General features: G+C 32.2%; 1 long non-coding RNA gene and 2 pseudogenes across 1 annotated transcript; 2 read left to right on the top strand and 1 right to left on the bottom strand.

The window, feature by feature from the left end:
- Nucleotides 1–1,589: 1,589 nt before the first annotated feature.
- On the top strand, nt 1,590–19,491 carry LOC145678423 (uncharacterized). Its single transcript, XR_014130386.1, has 2 exons — nt 1,590–3,888; nt 18,921–19,491. It is a non-coding gene; the product is annotated as an uncharacterized LOC145678423 (long non-coding RNA).
- On the top strand, nt 6,134–8,020 carry LOC145678420 (NADH-ubiquinone oxidoreductase chain 4 pseudogene; annotated as a pseudogene).
- LOC145678422 (cytochrome c oxidase subunit 2 pseudogene) lies at nt 11,449–13,118 on the bottom strand (annotated as a pseudogene).
- Nucleotides 19,492–20,001: the final 510 nt, after the last annotated feature.

Genomic DNA, 20,001 nt, shown 5'->3' with positions numbered 1-20,001 from the left:
CACTTAGGTAAGAATCCTAAGAATGGCGGAAGGCCCCCAAAAGATAAAAGGCTAGTAAAGATAGCTAATTTTGTTGTTACAATAATTTTATTAGAGAAAGTTTGATTAATATGAAATATTTTGTTTATTGCAAAAAGGGCGACTGCTATTATTGAAAGTAAGGCGTAAAATAAGAAGTAGAGAGATCAGGCTATGTCACTTAGCAGAAGGGCCATGAGTATTCAACCAGTGTGGTTAATAGATGAAAATGCTATGATTTTGCGTAGCGATGTTTGATTTAAACCTCCGATTGAGCCTACTACTAGAGATAAGATTAAGGTTAGATAGATTAGATTTGTAGGATTTAAGCTGTAGGACAATAGGCCGAGGGGCGCTAATTTTTGTCATGTTATTAAAATAATGCAGTCTATTCAGAGTATAGCCTCTATTACTTCAGGTATTCAGAAGTGAAGAGGGGCTGCTCCTATTTTAAAGAGTAAGGAAATAGTGATTAGATAATATGTAGTTTGCAGTCCCATGTAAAGTAGGATAATTGCTATTAAAAGTAGGGATCTTGCAATGGCCTGTACTAAAAAGTATTTTAAAGCAGATTCGGTGTGACGTTGATTGTTGGTCTTTGAAATTAGGGGGATGAATGATAGGAGATTAATTTCGAGACCAATTCAAGTACCAAATCATGATGAAGAAGTTAAGGAAATAAGAGTTCCTAACACAAGTGTTGTAGAGAATAAAAGAGTTTTAGGGTTAGTGAGCATTAGAAAAAGAAGAGTAATCTTCATATGCGGGGTATGAGCCCACTAGCTTATCTTAGCTTATCTTTCTACACTTTAGTGTACGATGCACGTTGATTTTTGATATCGAAGGTGAAAGTTTAATTCTTTTAGGTGTAATAAGAGTATATTGAAATACTTGATTTATCCTATCACGATAATCCTTTAATCAGGCATCTTATTATTTAATAATTATTTATAGAAGTATTCGAGAATTTAAATAGATGAGTATTGTGTTATGATAATTAAATTTAGAAATATTATATATTAATAATAATTAAGACTTGAAAATCTATTAAATCCTCTTAATTAACCTGAGATACCGGCTAAAGGTATATTAATAAGCTTAACGTATCCAGAATATGCTAGTTTTTACAGCATATGTGTGAGGAGAAAATAAATATACTTGTATAGGATACAATTTTGTTTGAGGGGGGAAAAAAACAAAATTGTATCCTAGACAAGGGGGAGACAGGTTTTAATTAATACTAATTTTTATCAATTGGATTAAATACATAACTAATAATTGTTTGTTTTAGCATTATAAGTTAATAATAAAGTATTATCCTGGCTTTTCTTCTCTTGTCTATCTAGTTGTACATGTAATCTTTTGAATAAGAAGTAAGTATTATTTATCTTAAAGGTAAATGATGAGGTATAATTGGTCGCAGTACTTGATTTTGTTTATTAATTAGTGTTTGAAGCAGTTAAGGTTTAGTAAGACCCGGCGAAATTCGTGCCAGCTGCCGCGGTGAGACGAGGGGGCCGAAGGGAAGAGTATTGACGGTTAAGGTGTAGTTATAAATTTGAGCTATAGGATTTTGTCTTTTTATTTTTAGGTGAAATTATTATTTAATAATAATGAATTCTATGTTTGAAGCTATGAAATTATTTGTTAAACTAGGATTAGATACCCTATTATTTTTAATGTAAAATGTAATACCTGGGTAATAGTAGTTATATTCTTGAAACTCAAAGGATTTGACGGTATTTTAGACTGTTCAGAGGAATCTGTCCCGTAATCGACAATCCACGATATATTTTACTTACTATTGTTGGCAGTTTGTATACCGCCGTAGTTGAAGGTATTAAGGAGAGGTCATAAACCTTCATTATCTTTATTGAGGAAGACTTCAGGTCAAGGTGCAGCTTATTGGTAAGAGGAGATGGATTACAATAGAATGTTTATACGAATTTTATTATGAAATTATTTAAATGAAGGTGGATTTGAATGTAATATTAGTTATATTGCTATTATGAGTAGGGCTCTAGAATATGTACACATCGCCCGTCGCTCTCATTTGTTTAGGTGAGATAAGTCGTAACATAGTGGGTGTACCGGAAGGTGTGCCTAGATTGAATTGATAGCAAAATAGAGCTTGTTAGTTGAGCTATTCGTTTACATCGAGGAGGTTTCTGTGCAATTCAGATTATTTTGATTGAAGAATATACTTATTTATATATTTAATTTTATATTGAGATTAAGTGAATCAACTTTAATTGATGTTATTGTATAGGGTATAGAGTTAATTTGTTGATATTATAGTTAATTAGTACCGTAAGGGAATGTTTAAATAAGTGAAATTTTATTTGAGGGAAAGAAGATATGAAATGTTGTACCTTTTGTATCAGGGAACACTAAATAATATTATTATATAATTATTTCCCGAAATGGAAAGAGCTAAGATATTACGGTATTATAGGTAGCATACTATTTGTAAATTTTATTTTAGTGGTGAGATGCCTTTCGGTTTCCATTATATCTGGTTGTGCAGGAATTGAATTTAATTCAGCCGCGGCTAGACTTGTTGTAGACTTAATTTTTGTAGTTTTGCCGTGAGTAATAGTAAGGGGGATTTGCTCTTTACTTGTATTATTTATAATGTGGTTTTATATTAAATGAAATATGTGGGCTTAGAAGTAGCCATCATTTGTAATTTTGTTATAACTTATTTGAGTTATTTATCATATTTTGTTACATTTAATTTATTACTGTACTTTTGCTTTGAATTAGTTAAGGCGATTTATAATGGTGTTATTAGTATATTAGAGAGAATGATTAAAGGAATTCGGCAAAGATTTCCTCCGCCTGTTTATCAAAAACATGTCCTTTTGTTAAAATAAAAGGTCTGACCTGCCCAGTGAGGTTTTAAACGGCCGCGGTATCTTGACCGTGCGAAGGTAGCATAATCATTAGTCCTTTAATTGTGGGCTTGTATGAAAGGTTGGACGAGTGGAAGACTGTCTTTATTTGTAATATTGAATTTTACTTTTGAGTGAAAAGGCTTAAATAATTTAAAAGGACGATAAGACCCTGTAGATCTTTATATTTAAATAGTAATTTTTGTAGTTGACAATGAATAAATTTGCTATTTAATTGTTGCGTTGGGGCGACGAGAAGATAAAATAAACTCTTTTTTATATAATTACTTTTAAGTATTTTTATGATCCTTTATTAATGATTGTTAGACTAAGTTACCTCAGGGATAACAGCGTAATTTTTTTTGAGAGTTCATATCGACAAGAGAGATTGCGACCTCGATGTTGGATTAAGATTTTATCTAGGTGCAGAAGCTTAGCGTATAGGTCTGTTCGACCTTTGAAATCTTACATGATCTGAGTTCAGATCGGCGTGAGCCAGATCGGTTTCTATCCTTTATTGATAATAGTATTTTAGTACGAAAGGACCAAGTACTAGTAATATTTATTTTTGAGGAATAAAAGTAAATGAGGATTACTTTGGCCGATAAGTGCATTAGATTTAGGATCTAATAATGGATGAATTGAGTCCAGGTAATAATGTATTATGATTATGTTATAGGTGTGGTTTCTTATTTGATTTTGATTATTTGTGTTTTAATTGGAGTTGCATTTCTAACTTTATTAGAACGAAAGGTTTTAGGATATATTCAAATTCGTCGGGGGCCTAATAAGGTGGGTATTTGTGGTTTACCTCAACCTTTTGCGGATGCAATTAAGCTGTTTACTAAGGAGCAGGTTTTCCCTACTATATCTAATTATTATCCTTATTATCTAGCTCCTGTTTTTAGTTTGTTTTTATCCTTGTTAGTATGATTAAGAATTCCTTATTTAAGTGTTATACTGACTTTTTCTTTAGGTTTATTATTCTTTTTATGCTGTACAAGTATGGGCGTGTATACCGTAATAATTGCTGGTTGATCTTCTAATTCTTCATATTCTTTGTTAGGAGGTCTCCGAGCAGTAGCACAAACTATTTCTTATGAGGTTAGTTTGGCTTTAATTTTGTTATCTTTTGTATTTTTAGCTGAAAGATATAGATTGCTGAATTTTGGTTATTATCAGGAAGAGTTATGATTTTTATGAATCACGTTTACTTTGGCGTTAGTTTGATTTGCTTCTTGTTTAGCTGAAACTAATCGCACTCCTTTTGATTTTGCAGAGGGTGAGTCAGAACTTGTTTCTGGGTTTAATATTGAGTATAGAGCAGGAGGATTTGCTCTTATTTTTATAGCTGAATATGCTAGTATTTTATTTATGAGAGCCTTATTTAGAGTTTTGTTTTTAGGATATGATATTTTTTCTGTTTTATTTTTTTGTAAGGTAGTATTTATTTCTTTTGGATTTATTTGGGTACGAGGGACGTTACCACGGTTTCGCTATGATAAATTAATATATCTTGCTTGAAAGTGTTTTTTGCCTTTGTCGCTTAATTATCTTTTATTTCTAGGAGGCATAAAGCTTCTTTTTATTTCTCTTTTAATTTAAGTGTATTAAATTGAGAATAAGTTCTTAGAGCTTTGCTCTGTTGTATGTTTTCAAAACATATGCTTATTCTCAGCCAAAGAACTAAGTTTTATTTAGTAAGAAATCTCATAAGGAGGAGATATATGGAACAAATAAGAAGTAAGCGAAGTAGATAACTGTAAGAATTTGGCCTGTTAGAATGTAAGGATCTTCAACTGGTCGGGCCCCAATTCAAGTTAAAAGGATTACAGTGCTAACTATAATTCAGAATATAATTTGGTTAATAGGGTAAAATTGTAGTCCTCGTATTTTTCTAGTATGAAAAAATGGCATAATTATTAAAATGAGGATTGATATTACTAAGGCAATAACCCCTCCAAGTTTATTAGGAATGGAACGAAGAATAGCATAAGCAAATAGGAAGTATCATTCTGGTTGAATATGTACTGGTGTAACTAATGGGTTTGCGGGAGTGAAATTTTCAGGGTCTCCTAGTATGTAGGGATTTCAAAGGGTAAGTAATATTAGGGCTGTTATTATTGTTAAAAATCCAATAGTGTCCTTAGTTGAAAAATAGGGGTGGAAGGGAATTTTATCTTGATTTCTGTTAAGGCCAAGAGGGTTGTTAGATCCTGTTTGGTGGAGAAATAGGAGGTGTACCATGGACATGGCAGCTACAATGAAAGGTAAGAGAAAATGGAAGGCAAAGAATCGATTTAAAGTAGCGTTATCTACAGCAAATCCCCCTCAAATTCATTGTACTAATATTGTTCCTAAATAAGGAATAGCTGATAATAGATTCGTAATAACTGTTGCTCCTCAAAAAGATATTTGACCTCAAGGTAGGACATAACCGACAAAAGCAGTTGCTATCACTAGTAGTAAAATGGCAACTCCTACTCTTCAGGTATGAAGGGAAAGGTAAGAACCATAGTATATTCCTCGACCAACATGTAAGTAAAGACAAATGAAGAAAAAAGATGCTCCATTAGCATGCAAAGTACGTAAAAGCCACCCAAAGTTTACATCTCGACAGATGTGAATTACTCTGTTGAAAGCTAATTCAATACTTGATACATAATGTATTGCTAGAAATAGGCCGGTAGCAATTTGAATGATTAAACATAAGCCGAGAAGAGAGCCAAAATTTCATCAATATGAAATGTTAATAGGAGCTGGAAGATCTACCAAAGCGTTGTTAGCAATTTTAAAAAGAGGGTGATGTAAGCGAATTGGTGTTGACATATGACTTAGAGGGCCGAAGAGGACCTTGGTATAGTGAAGTGATCTTTACTACTGCAATTAGTGTAATAAATAGATATGTTGCTAATATAATAGTATTTATTAAGATTGATGTTATATAAAATTTTATGCCGGGAATTTCTTGGTAATTAGTTGTGTAGTGCTGTGGGTCTGGGAGTGAAATTATATTTGGAAGTATAAGAGGGTCAATAATTATTATAAGGATTAGGAGGGGTGGAGCTAAAGAAATTAGTAAGAAAAGGCTAGGTGTTAGAGTAAATATTTCATTTGATGCCAGTCTTGTAACATAAATAAATAAAACTAATATACCTCCTAAAAAAACTAGAAATAGGATATAAGAAAATCAAGGCGATTCTCTTATGGTTGAAATAATTAAGCAGGTAGTAATGGTGTTAATAATAAGCATTAGTCCTATTGAGAGAGGGTGAGATATTTGAATTAGAATGAATCTTAAAACTACTAAAATTATAAGTAATATTCAGGTTATTTTAATTTCAAGAGGTAGTTTATTAAAATATTAGTTTTGGGGACTAAAGATAGGTTTGCACTTTCTCTTGATGCTTTTAGAATCTTATTCATTAATGGTTTACAAGACCAACGTTTTAATTAAACTATAAAAGCTTATGAAAATATTATTTATTTTATTTTCTTGTTTTCTAGTTATTTTAGGAATAGCTTGTTTTGTTATTCAACGTAAGCATTTATTGATGGTTTTATTAAGACTTGAATTTATTGTGCTGATAAGTTTTTTACTTCTATCTTATTCTTTAGGTAGCCTGTATGTTGAAAATTATTTTTGTTTATTGTTTCTAACCTTTAGTGTTTGCGAAAGTAGTTTAGGTCTATCAATTTTAGTATCTATTGTGCGAACTCATGGGGGTGATTATTTGAATTCTTTAGTTGTGTTACGATGCTAAAATATTTAATATTTATATTGTTTTTGATGCCTTTAGGTTTTAATTTTAAATTATGGTGAGTTGTTCAGTTTTGTCTTATTGGAGTTTGTTTTTTATTTATAATAAGAAATAGTATGGGGTTGGTTCCCTGGGAGGTAGGCTATTATTTGTGAAGTGATAGTTTGAGCTATTCATTGATTTTATTAAGTATTTGAATTGTTATTCTTATAATTATGGCTAGAGAAGGTGTTTTGAGAAGTTCATTTTATAGTGCAAGCTTTATTAGTTTAGTTTTATTGCTACTTATTTTACTTTACTTGAGATTTTCTTCTTCTAGATTGTTTATATTTTATTTTTTTTTGAGGGTTCTTTAATTCCTACACTATTTTTAATTTTGGGTTGAGGTTATCAGCCTGAACGAGTACAGGCAGGGATATATTTATTATTTTATACCCTGTTTGCTTCACTTCCACTTTTGATTGGTATTTTCTATTTAGAATATATTAAGGGTAGTTTATTGATAATTAATATGAGAAGTGTAATAGATTTAGGGATTACATATTATATGTGATATTTTGCTTTAGTTATTGCTTTTTTAATTAAAATGCCTATATTTCTGGTTCATCTTTGACTACCTAAGGCACATGTTGAAGCGCCTGTAAGTGGTTCAATAATTTTGGCGGGAGTTTTATTGAAGCTAGGAGGATATGGATTATTGCGTATTATATATTTTATAGAAAATGTAGCTGTAAGCATAAATTTAATTTGATTTGGTATTAGAGTTGTGGGTATTTGATCAGTTAGATTGGTATGTTTACGACAAGTTGATGTAAAGTCTTTAATTGCTTATTCTTCTGTCGCTCATATAGGCTTAGTGTTGATAGGCTTACTAACGATGGGACTATGAGGATTTAGAGGTGCTCTTACATTAATAATTGCTCATGGTCTGTGCTCTTCAGGGTTATTTTGTCTTGCTAATATCTCTTATGAGCGTCTAGGAAGTCGAAGATTATTAATTAATCGTGGAATACTGTCTTTTATGCCGAGTTTAGGGCTGTGATGATTTTTATTAAGAATTGCTAATATAGCTGCACCACCAACATTGAATTTATTAGGAGAAATTAGTTTGTTAAATAGAATTGTTGGTTGATCTTGATTGAGTATATTGGGGTTAGCCTTGCTTTCTTTTTTTAGAGCTGCCTATAGACTATATTTATATTCATATACTCAACATGGAATACCTTATTCTAATTTATATTCTTGTTGGGGAGGAAGTGTGCGAGAATATTTATTATTAATATTACATTGATTACCTTTAAATTTATTAATTTTTTTTGCAGGACCGAGATTCTTATGGCTGTAGCTGCTTGAGTAGTTTAGAATAAAATTTTAGTTTGTGGAACTAAAGAAGGTTTAGTTGCCCTTAGGCCATGGTTTGACCTTTTTCAATTTGTATGACTAGATTTGTCTTTTTAAATAGAATAAGTGTTCTTTTATTCATAATAGGCTTGAGTTTTTTAATCAATAGATATAGTGTATTTATTGAGTGAGAAGTTATTTCTTTTAATAGAAATAAAATTATTATAACTCTTCTATTTGACTGAATATCATTTATGTTTATAAGATTTGTACTTTATATTTCTAGAATAGTAATTTATTACAGTGAACAATATATAGGATCCGAGCGATATCTTAATCGGTTTATTATGCTCGTATTAATATTTGTTCTTTCAATAGTTTTATTAATTGTTTCCCCTAATTTAATTAGTATCCTACTTGGTTGGGATGGACTAGGATTAGTATCATACTGTTTAGTAATTTACTATGAAAATGTGCGGTCTTATAATGCAGGTATGTTGACTGCCCTCTCTAATCGTATTGGAGATGTAGCAATTTTATTAGCTATTGCTTGAATATTAAATTATGGAAGTTGAAATTATGTCTTTTATTTGCATAGAGTTTTAAATAAAAATGAGATAGTAATTATTTCTAGTTTGATTATTTTGGCAGCAATAACGAAAAGTGCACAAATTCCTTTTTCTGCGTGACTACCAGCAGCGATAGCTGCCCCTACGCCAGTATCAGCATTAGTTCACTCTTCTACACTTGTAACTGCTGGAGTCTATTTGTTAATTCGTTTTAGAGATGTTTTATTGAGTGTTTAAAAAGGAGATGTATTGCTTTTATTATCAGGATTGACAATATTTATAGCCGGCATCGGTGCTAATTACGAATATGACTTAAAGAAGATTATTGCTTTATCTACTTTAAGCCAGCTTGGTCTTATAATAATAATTTTGTCTATGGGATTTCCTGTATTAGCTTTTTTTCACTTATTAACACATGCCTTATTTAAGGCATTACTTTTTTTATGTGCGGGAGCAATTATTCATGGTGTGGGTGATACACAAGATATTCGTAGAATAGGAGCACTTGTAAGTCAGATACCACTCACTTTATCTTGTTTAAATGTAGCTAATTTAGCTTTATGTGGGATGCCATTTTTAGCTGGATTTTATTCTAAGGACTTAATTTTGGAAATTTCTTCTTTATCTTTAATTAATGTAGTCAGCTTTTTCTTATTGTTTTTTTCTACAGGCCTAACTGTATGTTATTCAGTACGTTTAAGATTTTATTTAACGGGAAAGGGCTTTGGGGGTGCTAATATTCATTCTATTAGTGATAATGAAGGTTGAGTTATATGTAAGGGAATATTAGGATTGGTAGTAATAGCAATTTTAGGAGGTGCAACATTGAGTTGACTAATTTTTCCTGGTGTTAATTGTGTTGTTCTACCTTTACATCTAAAAATGGGTGCTCTACTTGTGAGTGTAGTAGGTTTGTGAGTTGGTATTTTATTATCAAGCTATTCTATTGGACAGTCTTTAGTGTGTATGAAATTTTATTTTAGTTCTACAATAATAGGAAGCATGTGATTTTTACCTTATTTATCAACAAATTATATTATTAAATTACCTTTATATATAGGGGGTGCATATTATAATAACATTGATCAAGGGTGGAGAGAATGTCTTGGTGCTCAAGGGATGTATAGTAGTTTTAAGGACGGTTCAATATTAATTCAACATTCACAGGATAATTTATTTAAAATGTATTTATTAATTTTTTTAATCTTTACAATTTTCCTTTGCTTCTTTATATTTGTGTATTTGGGTAGCTTATATTGAAAGCATAGTATTGAAGATACTAAGAAGAATTATGTTCCCTAAATATACTCCCTGAGAAGAGCACTCTCTTTTTTACCCCGAAAAGGTAATGTAATATTTATACTAAGGGGGCTATAATTATTTTATATTAAGAGATGTTAACGGTACAATCCGCTAAAGATAAAGTTAGCAGCTTCTTCTTGATTATTCACATCTCCTTAGTTGGGGTGATAGAAATACCCAGTAGTATCATTAACAGTGAAATGCCTCTTTTTGGCTTCAACTAACAAGCAGGGGTCAAGAGACCAAAGGTTCAGGTCGAAACTGAGTGCAATTGTTTGCTTCCTACTTATGAGATAAGTTGACAGCAACACCTTTTGGATGCAAACCAAATATTATATTTAACTATTATCCCATCTTATTAGTCGGCTCATGTTAGAGATCCTTGATTTCACTCATGATAAAGGCCCACTAAGAGAATTACTAGGAATGTTAATCTAACGAGAGATCAGGATAATGTATTAGTGTTGTTAATAGTAATTGTTATTGGGAGTAGAAGGGCAATTTCTACATCAAAGATGAGGAAGATTACAGCAATAAGGAAGAATCGTAATGAGAAAGGAATTCGGGCTGATGATTTAGGGTCAAATCCACACTCAAAGGGAGAATTTTTTTCTCGGTCATTAATAACTTTTTTGGAAAGAAGAGTTGAAATGGCTATAACGATTAGCTAAATAATGATAGTTAATAGACCAGTTGTTAGAACTGTATTAATTGCCTATTTCATTTAAATGATCTTTTTGATTGGAAGTCAAATATACTATATATATTAAATAGGCTAACCTCCTCATCAATAAATAGAAATATAAAGGAATAGTCATACTACATCTACAAAATGTCAGTATCAGGCGGCAGCCTCAAATCCAAAATGGTGTGTAGGAGAAAAATGTGATAAGAGGTGGCGTAATAAACAAGTGGCTAGGAATGTAGAACCAATGATAACGTGAAGACCGTGGAAGCCTGTTGCTATAAAGAATGTTGAGCCGTAAACAGCGTCTGCAATAGTGAATGGGGCTTCATAGTATTCGTATGCTTGTAGTGCAGTAAAATATAAGCCAAGGAGGATTGTAAGTAGTAGACCTTGAGTAGCTTGAGTGTGATTGCCTTCTATTAGTCTGTGATGAGCTCATGTTACAGTGACTCCTGAGGCGAGTAGAATTGCAGTATTGAGTAAGGGAATATGCATTGGGTTGAATGGAACGATGCCTGTTGGGGGTCAGAAAGATCCAATTTCTACTGTTGGCGCTAATCTACTATGAAAGAAGGCCCAAAAAAATGAAACGAAAAAGAATACCTCAGAAATAATAAATAGGATTATGCCCCATCGAAGTCCTAATGTAACTTGTATAGTGTGCAATCCTTGATATGTTCCTTCTCGAGTCACATCCCGCCATCATTGAATTATGGTTAATAATGTAATTAGTATCCCTAGGAAGAATAGGGAAGGGTCATATTGATGAAATCACTTAGTGAGACCTGTGGTTGTAATTAAGGTGCCTAGAGCTCCAGTAAGCGGTCAGGGACTTTGGTCAACAAGGTGGTAAGGGTGATTTTGTGGTGCTGACATAAGTAACTTCTCTTGAATATAGTGTGACTAGGACGGCGAATACATATGATTGAATTACTGCGACAGCAGATTCTAGTATTAGGAGAGTAATTTGTCCAATTATTAGTAATGAAAGTATGGAAAGAGACAAAGAAGGACCTGTATTACCTAGTAAGGTTAAGAGGAGATGGCCTGCAATTATATTTGCTATTAATCGAACAGCTAGGGTTCCAGGTCGAATGATGTTACTAATTATTTCAATGCATACTATAAAGGGTATGAGAGGGGCCGGAGTTCCAGAAGGAACGAGATGTGCAAATATATGTTGAGTGTGGTTAATTCAGCCGTAGATTATAAAACTTATTCAAAGGGGCAGGGCGAGAGTTAATGTAAAAGTTAGATGTCTAGAGCTGGTAAATACATAAGGGAATAGGCCTATAAAATTATTAAATAGAATGAAGGAGAATAAAGAAATGAATAGAAAGGTTCTTCCTTGATGGCTAGCAGGACCAAGAATAGTTTTGAATTCCTTATGAAGAGTTAGGGTAATTTTGTTTCATAAAATGTTTGGCCGTCCTGGTAAGAATCAAAATGGAATTGGAATAATTAGAAGTCCAATTACTGTTCTAAGTCAATTAAATGATATGTTTATAATTGAAGTAGAGGGATCAAATGTTGAAAAAAGATTTGTTATCACTTTCAGTTTATGGTTGTTTTTTTAATGTTAGTGCTATCTAAGGAAGGATGAGGTGTATTTGAATTAAAATATATAATAGATGCAAATAAGAGGTAGCACAAGAAGAATATAATAAATAAGATGAGTCATTTTAGGGGAGATATTTGTGGAATAGAAAAATACTATTAAGTAGTAATTTAAGCTTGACATGCTTACGTTATAATTTAACTAATTTTTCCATTAGGAGTAATTGTTACTTTACTATCTTTTGGTTTAAGAGACCATTGCTTACTTTCAGCCACCTAATGAAAGTTCTTGTATTATTTTTGTTATTCAGTTAATAAATACTGAATGAGGGCAGGCCTCAACAACGATTGGTATGAAACTATGATTTGCACCACAAATTTCTGAACATTGACCGAAAAATAAGCCTGTGCGTGTAATATTAGCTGCTACTTGATTTAAACGTCCTGGAGTGGCATCTGCTTTAATACCAAAGGCAGGCATAGCCCATGAATGAAGAACATCAGCAGCGGTAATTAAAATACGAATATCAATATTAATAGGTAATACGATGCGATTGTCTACATCTAGAAGACGAAATGAATTAGGACTTATTTCATTGATGGGTACTATGTAAGAATCAAATTCTGTTAAGGAGAAGTCGGAATATTCATAACTTCAGTATCATTGGTGTCCGATTGTTTTAAGAGTAATTGCTGGCTGATGAATTTCGTCTAGTAAGTATAGGAGTCGTAAAGATGGGAGGGCGATAAAGATTAGTGTAATAGCAGGCAAAATTGTTTAAATGGTTTCTAGGGTTTGGCCTTCTAGTAAATTACGGTTAATATATGTATTTGGTAGGAGAGAGGCTAGTAAATAGCCTACGAGGACTGTAATTATAGTTACAATGAGTATTGTATGATCATGAAAAAATACTATTTGTTCTATTACAGGGGACGCTGCATCTTGAAGTCCTAGTTGATTTCAAATGGCCATTTCTAAAGAAGATGTTTATTCTTATGTTTGGGGCTTAGGCCCAATGCACTTATCTGCCACCTTAGAAGTTTGTTAATAAGGGAAGTTCTGCATAACTATGCTCTGCTGGTGGCAAGTTTTGGAATCATTCTAAAGATGTTGTTTGTTGGTCTGAGAAGACTACTGGTCGAGCTCTCGCAAAGGCTTCTCACATAATAATTACAAGTACTAGTACAGCGACAAAGGAAAGGAATGAGCCAATACTTGATACTATATTTCATGTAGTGTAGGCATCTGGATAATCTGAATACCGGCGAGGCATCCCACTTAAACCTAAGAAATGTTGAGGAAAGAATGTGATGTTTACTCCTATAAATATTACTAGGAATTGAATTTTTAGTCATGTGGGATTTATTGTTGTTCCTCTGAATAGAGGGAATCAATGAATAAGTCCTGCCATGATAGCAAATACAGCACCTATAGATAGTACATAATGAAAATGTGCTACTACATAATAAGTGTCATGGAGAACAATGTCTAAGGATGAATTTGCTAATACAACTCCCGTGAGGCATCCAACAGTAAATAGGAAAATAAAGCCTAAAGTTCATAAGATTGAGGGTGAGTAAGTTATTTGTGCCCCATGAAGTGTGGCAATTCATCTGAATACCTTAATTCCTGTAGGAACAGCAATGATTATTGTGGCAGCAGTAAAATAAGCACGAGTATCAACGTCTATACCAACAGTGAATATATGATGAGCTCAAACAATAAATCCTAGGAATCCAATTGCCAGCATTGCATAAATTATTCCTTAAACGCCAAATGTTTCCTTTTTACCACTTTCTTGGGTTACAATATGTGAAATTATACCAAATCCTGGAAGAATTAAAATGTAAACTTCAGGATGACCAAAGAATCAAAATAGGTGTTGATATAAAATTGGATCTCCCCCTCCTGAAGGATCAAAAAAGGAAGTATTAAGATTTCGGTCAGTTAGGAGTATTGTAATAGCTCCTGCTAATACAGGAAGAGATAGAAGAAGTAGTACGGCAGTAATTACTACAGATCAAACGAATAATGGCATTCGTTCTAAAGTTATTCCAGGAGTTCGTATGTTAATTACGGTTGTAATGAAATTTACAGCTCCGAGAATTGAGGATACACCAGCTAAATGGAGGGAGAAAATAGAAAGGTCAACGGAGGCTCCGGCGTGGGCAATGGCACTGGAAAGAGGGGGATATACAGTTCATCCGGTTCCCGCACCACTCTCTACAATTCTTTCTGTTAATAGTAGGGTTAATGAAGGTGGTAATAATCAGAATCTTATGTTGTTTAGGCGGGGGAATGCCATATCAGGTGCTCCTAGTATTAAAGGAACTAGTCAGTTACCAAAGCCCCCAATTATAATTGGCATAACTATGAAGAAAATCATAATGAAAGCATGAGCAGTAACAATTACGTTATAGATTTGGTCATCACCAATTAAGCTACCTGGTCGGCCAAGTTCTGCTCGAATGAGAAGACTTAATGATGTTCCTACTATTCCTGCTCAAGCCCCAAAGATCAAGTATATTGTACCAATATCTTTATGATTTGTAGAAAATAATCATCGTTGCAAGTAAAATTAAATAGGATGGCCGAAGTATTAGGTGGTAGATTGTAAATCTATTTATGGTTAATAAACCTCCTATTAGGTTTTATAGTCAATATTTATGATGTCGGACTGCAATTCCGGAGTAGTAGTTAATATATACTAAGACCTAAAAGGTTGCCTTTTATTTATAGCTTTGAAGGCCATTAGTTTTTTTAACTTAAAGTCTTTGTTTAAAGGATGTTGACAGTTAAAGGTAAAATAATTATGCCTCTTAGTGAAATAATAATGAATATCGATCTAATTGATGTTTCTAGACTTTTTTTCATTAAAGATGTTCATGTTTGATTATAGTGATTAATGATAAAAGCAGCATAAGCAATTCGTATATAGTAGAAAAGAGTAATTAGTGCTGTTATTACTATTAGGGTGAGAATAATAAATGATATTTGTTCAGCAGTTTTTATAATGATGATTCACTTAGGTAAGAATCCTAAGAATGGCGGAAGGCCCCCCAAAGATAAAAGGCTAGTAAAGATAGCTAATTTTGTTGTTACAATAATTTTATTAGAGAAAGTTTGATTAATATGAAATATTTTGTTTATTGCAAAAAGGGCGACTGCTATTATTGAAAGTAAGGCGTAAAATAAGAAGTAGAGAGATCAGGCTATGTCACTTAGCAGAAGGGCCATGAGTATTCAACCAGTGTGGTTAATAGATGAAAATGCTATGATTTTGCGTAGCGATGTTTGATTTAAACCTCCGATTGAGCCTACTACTAGAGATAAGATTAAGGTTAGATAGATTAGATTTGTAGGATTTAAGCTGTAGGACAATAGGCCGAGGGGCGCTAATTTTTGTCATGTTATTAAAATAATGCAGTCTATTCAGAGTATAGCCTCTATTACTTCAGGTATTCAGAAGTGAAGAGGGGCTGCTCCTATTTTAAAGAGTAAGGAAATAGTGATTAGATAATATGTAGTTTGCAGTCCCATGTAAAGTAGGATAATTGCTATTAAAAGTAGGGATCTTGCAATGGCCTGTACTAAAAAGTATTTTAAAGCAGATTCGGTGTGACGTTGATTGTTGGTCTTTGAAATTAGGTTGATGAATGATAGGAGATTAATTTCGAGACCAATTCAAGTACCAAATCATGATGAAGAAGTTAAGGAAATAAGAGTTCCTAACACAAGTGTTGTAGAGAATAAAAGAGTTTTAGGGTTAGTGAGCATTAGAAAAAGAAGAGTAATCTTCATATGCGGGGTATGAGCCCACTAGCTTATCTTAGCTTATCTTTCTACACTTTAGTGTACGATGCACGTTGATTTTTGATATCGAAGGTGAAAGTTTAATTCTTTTAGGTGTAATAAGAGTATATTGAAATACTTGATTTATCCTATCACGATAATCCTTTAATCAGGCATCTTATTATTTAATAATTATTTATAGAAGTATTCGAGAATTTAAATAGATGAGTATTGTGTTATGATAATTAAATTTAGAAATATTATATATTAATAATAATTAAGACTTGAAAATCTATTAAATCCTCTTAATTAACCTGAGATACCGGCTAAAGGTATATTAATAAGCTTAACGTATCCAGAATATGCTAGTTTTTACAGCATATGTGTGAGGAGAAAATAAATATACTTGTATAGGATACAATTTTGTTTGAGGGGGGAAAAAAACAAAATTGTATCCTAGACAAGGGAGAGACAGGTTTTAATTAATACTAATTTTTATCAATTGGATTAAATACATAACTAATAATTGTTTGTTTTAGCATTATAAGTTAATAATAAAGTATTATCCTGGCTTTTCTTCTCTTGTCTATCTAGTTGTACATGTAATCTTTTGAATAAGAAGTAAGTATTATTTATCTTAAAGGTAAATGATGAGGTATAATTGGTCGCAGTACTTGATTTTGTTTATTAATTAGTGTTTGAAGCAGTTAAGGTTTAGTAAGACCCGGCGAAATTCGTGCCAGCTGCCGCGGTGAGACGAGGGGGCCGAAGGGAAGAGTATTGACGGTTAAGGTGTAGTTATAAATTTGAGCTATAGGATTTTGTCTTTTTATTTTTAGGTGAAATTATTATTTAATAATAATGAATTCTATGTTTGAAGCTATGAAATTATTTGTTAAACTAGGATTAGATACCCTATTATTTTTAATGTAAAATGTAATACCTGGGTAATAGTAGTTATATTCTTGAAACTCAAAGGATTTGACGGTATTTTAGACTGTTCAGAGGAATCTGTCCCGTAATCGACAATCCACGATATATTTTACTTACTATTGTTGGCAGTTTGTATACCGCCGTAGTTGAAGGTATTAAGGAGAGGTCATAAACCTTCATTATCTTTATTGAGGAAGACTTCAGGTCAAGGTGCAGCTTATTGGTAAGAGGAGATGGATTACAATAGAATGTTTATACGAATTTTATTATGAAATTATTTAAATGAAGGTGGATTTGAATGTAATATTAGTTATATTGCTATTATGAGTAGGGCTCTAGAATATGTACACATCGCCCGTCGCTCTCATTTGTTTAGGTGAGATAAGTCGTAACATAGTGGGTGTACCGGAAGGTGTGCCTAGATTGAATTGATAGCAAAATAGAGCTTGTTAGTTGAGCTATTCGTTTACATCGAGGAGGTTTCTGTGCAATTCAGATTATTTTGATTGAAGAATATACTTATTTATATATTTAATTTTATATTGAGATTAAGTGAATCAACTTTAATTGATGTTATTGTATAGGGTATAGAGTTAATTTGTTGATATTATAGTTAATTAGTACCGTAAGGGAATGTTTAAATAAGTGAAATTTTATTTGAGGGAAAGAAGATATGAAATGTTGTACCTTTTGTATCAGGGAACACTAAATAATATTATTATATAATTATTTCCCGAAATGGAAAGAGCTAAGATATTACGGTATTATAGGTAGCATACTATTTGTAAATTTTATTTTAGTGGTGAGATGCCTTTCGGTTTCCATTATATCTGGTTGTGCAGGAATTGAATTTAATTCAGCCGCGGCTAGACTTGTTGTAGACTTAATTTTTGTAGTTTTGCCGTGAGTAATAGTAAGGGGGATTTGCTCTTTACTTGTATTATTTATAATGTGGTTTTATATTAAATGAAATATGTGGGCTTAGAAGTAGCCATCATTTGTAATTTTGTTATAACTTATTTGAGTTATTTATCATATTTTGTTACATTTAATTTATTACTGTACTTTTGCTTTGAATTAGTTAAGGCGATTTATAATGGTGTTATTAGTATATTAGAGAGAATGATTAAAGGAATTCGGCAAAGATTTCCTCCGCCTGTTTATCAAAAACATGTCCTTTTGTTAAAATAAAAGGTCTGACCTGCCCAGTGAGGTTTTAAACGGCCGCGGTATCTTGACCGTGCGAAGGTAGCATAATCATTAGTCCTTTAATTGTGGGCTTGTATGAAAGGTTGGACGAGTGGAAGACTGTCTTTATTTGTAATATTGAATTTTACTTTTGAGTGAAAAGGCTTAAATAATTTAAAAGGACGATAAGACCCTGTAGATCTTTATATTTAAATAGTAATTTTTGTAGTTGACAATGAATAAATTTGCTATTTAATTGTTGCGTTGGGGCGACGAGAAGATAAAATAAACTCTTTTTTATATAATTACTTTTAAGTATTTTTATGATCCTTTATTAATGATTGTTAGACTAAGTTACCTCAGGGATAACAGCGTAATTTTTTTTGAGAGTTCATATCGACAAGAGAGATTGCGACCTCGATGTTGGATTAAGATTTTATCTAGGTGCAGAAGCTTAGCGTATAGGTCTGTTCGACCTTTGAAATCTTACATGATCTGAGTTCAGATCGGCGTGAGCCAGATCGGTTTCTATCCTTTATTGATAATAGTATTTTAGTACGAAAGGACCAAGTACTAGTAATATTTATTTTTGAGGAATAAAAGTAAATGAGGATTACTTTGGCAGATAAGTGCATTAGATTTAGGATCTAATAATGGATGAATTGAGTCCAGGTAATAATGTATTATGATTATGTTATAGGTGTGGTTTCTTATTTGATTTTGATTATTTGTGTTTTAATTGGAGTTGCATTTCTAACTTTATTAGAACGAAAGGTTTTAAGATATATTCAAATTCGTCGGGGGCCTAATAAGGTGGGTATTTGTGGTTTACCTCAACCTTTTGCGGATGCAATTAAGCTGTTTACTAAGGAGCAGGTTTTCCCTACTATATCTAATTATTATCCTTATTATCTAGCTCCTGTTTTTAGTTTGTTTTTATCCTTGTTAGTATGATTAAGAATTCCTTATTTAAGTGTTATACTGACTTTTTCTTTAGGTTTATTATTCTTTTTATGCTGTACAAGTATGGGCGTGTATACCGTAATAATTGCTGGTTGATCTTCTAATTCTTCATATTCTTTGTTAGGAGGTCTCCGAGCAGTAGCACAAACTATTTCTTATGAGGTTAGTTTGGCTTTAATTTTGTTATCTTTTGTATTTTTAGCTGAAAGATATAGATTGCTGAATTTTGGTTATTATCAGGAAGAGTTATGATTTTTATGAATCACGTTTCCTTTGGCGTTAGTTTGATTTGCTTCTTGTTTAGCTGAAACTAATCGCACTCCTTTTGATTTTGCAGAGGGTGAGTCAGAACTTGTTTCTGGGTTTAATATTGAGTATAGAGCAGGAGGATTTGCTCTTATTTTTATAGCTGAATATGCTAGTATTTTATTTATGAGAGCCTTATTTAGAGTTTTGTTTTTAGGATATGATATTTTTTCTGTTTTATTTTTTTGTAAGGTAGTATTTATTTCTTTTGGATTTATTTGGGTAAGAGGGACGTTACCACGGTTTCGCTATGATAAATTAATATATCTTGCTTGAAAGTGTTTTTTGCCTTTGTCGCTTAATTATCTTTTATTTCTAGGAGGCATAAAGCTTCTTTTTATTTCTCTTTTAATTTAAGTGTATTAAATTGAGAATAAGTTCTTAGAGCTTTGCTCTGTTGTATGTTTTCAAAACATATGCTTATTCTCAGCCAAAGAACTAAGTTTTATTTAGTAAGAAATCTCATAAGGAGGAGATATATGGAACAAATAAGAAGTAAGCGAAGTAGATAACTGTAAGAATTTGGCCTGTTAGAATGTAAGGATCTTCAACTGGTCGGGCCCCAATTCAAGTTAAAAGGATTACAGTGCTAACTATAATTCAGAATATAATTTGGTTAATAGGGTAAAATTGTAGTCCTCGTATTTTTCTAGTATGAAAAAATGGCATAATTATTAAAATGAGGATT

This window comes from Thermobia domestica, chromosome 2, assembly GCF_964235325.1.
Source record: "Thermobia domestica chromosome 2, izTheDome1.hap1.1, whole genome shotgun sequence".
Taxonomy (NCBI): Eukaryota; Metazoa; Arthropoda; class Insecta; order Zygentoma; family Lepismatidae; genus Thermobia; species Thermobia domestica.
This window is presented reverse-complemented; position numbering and strand designations above follow the sequence as displayed.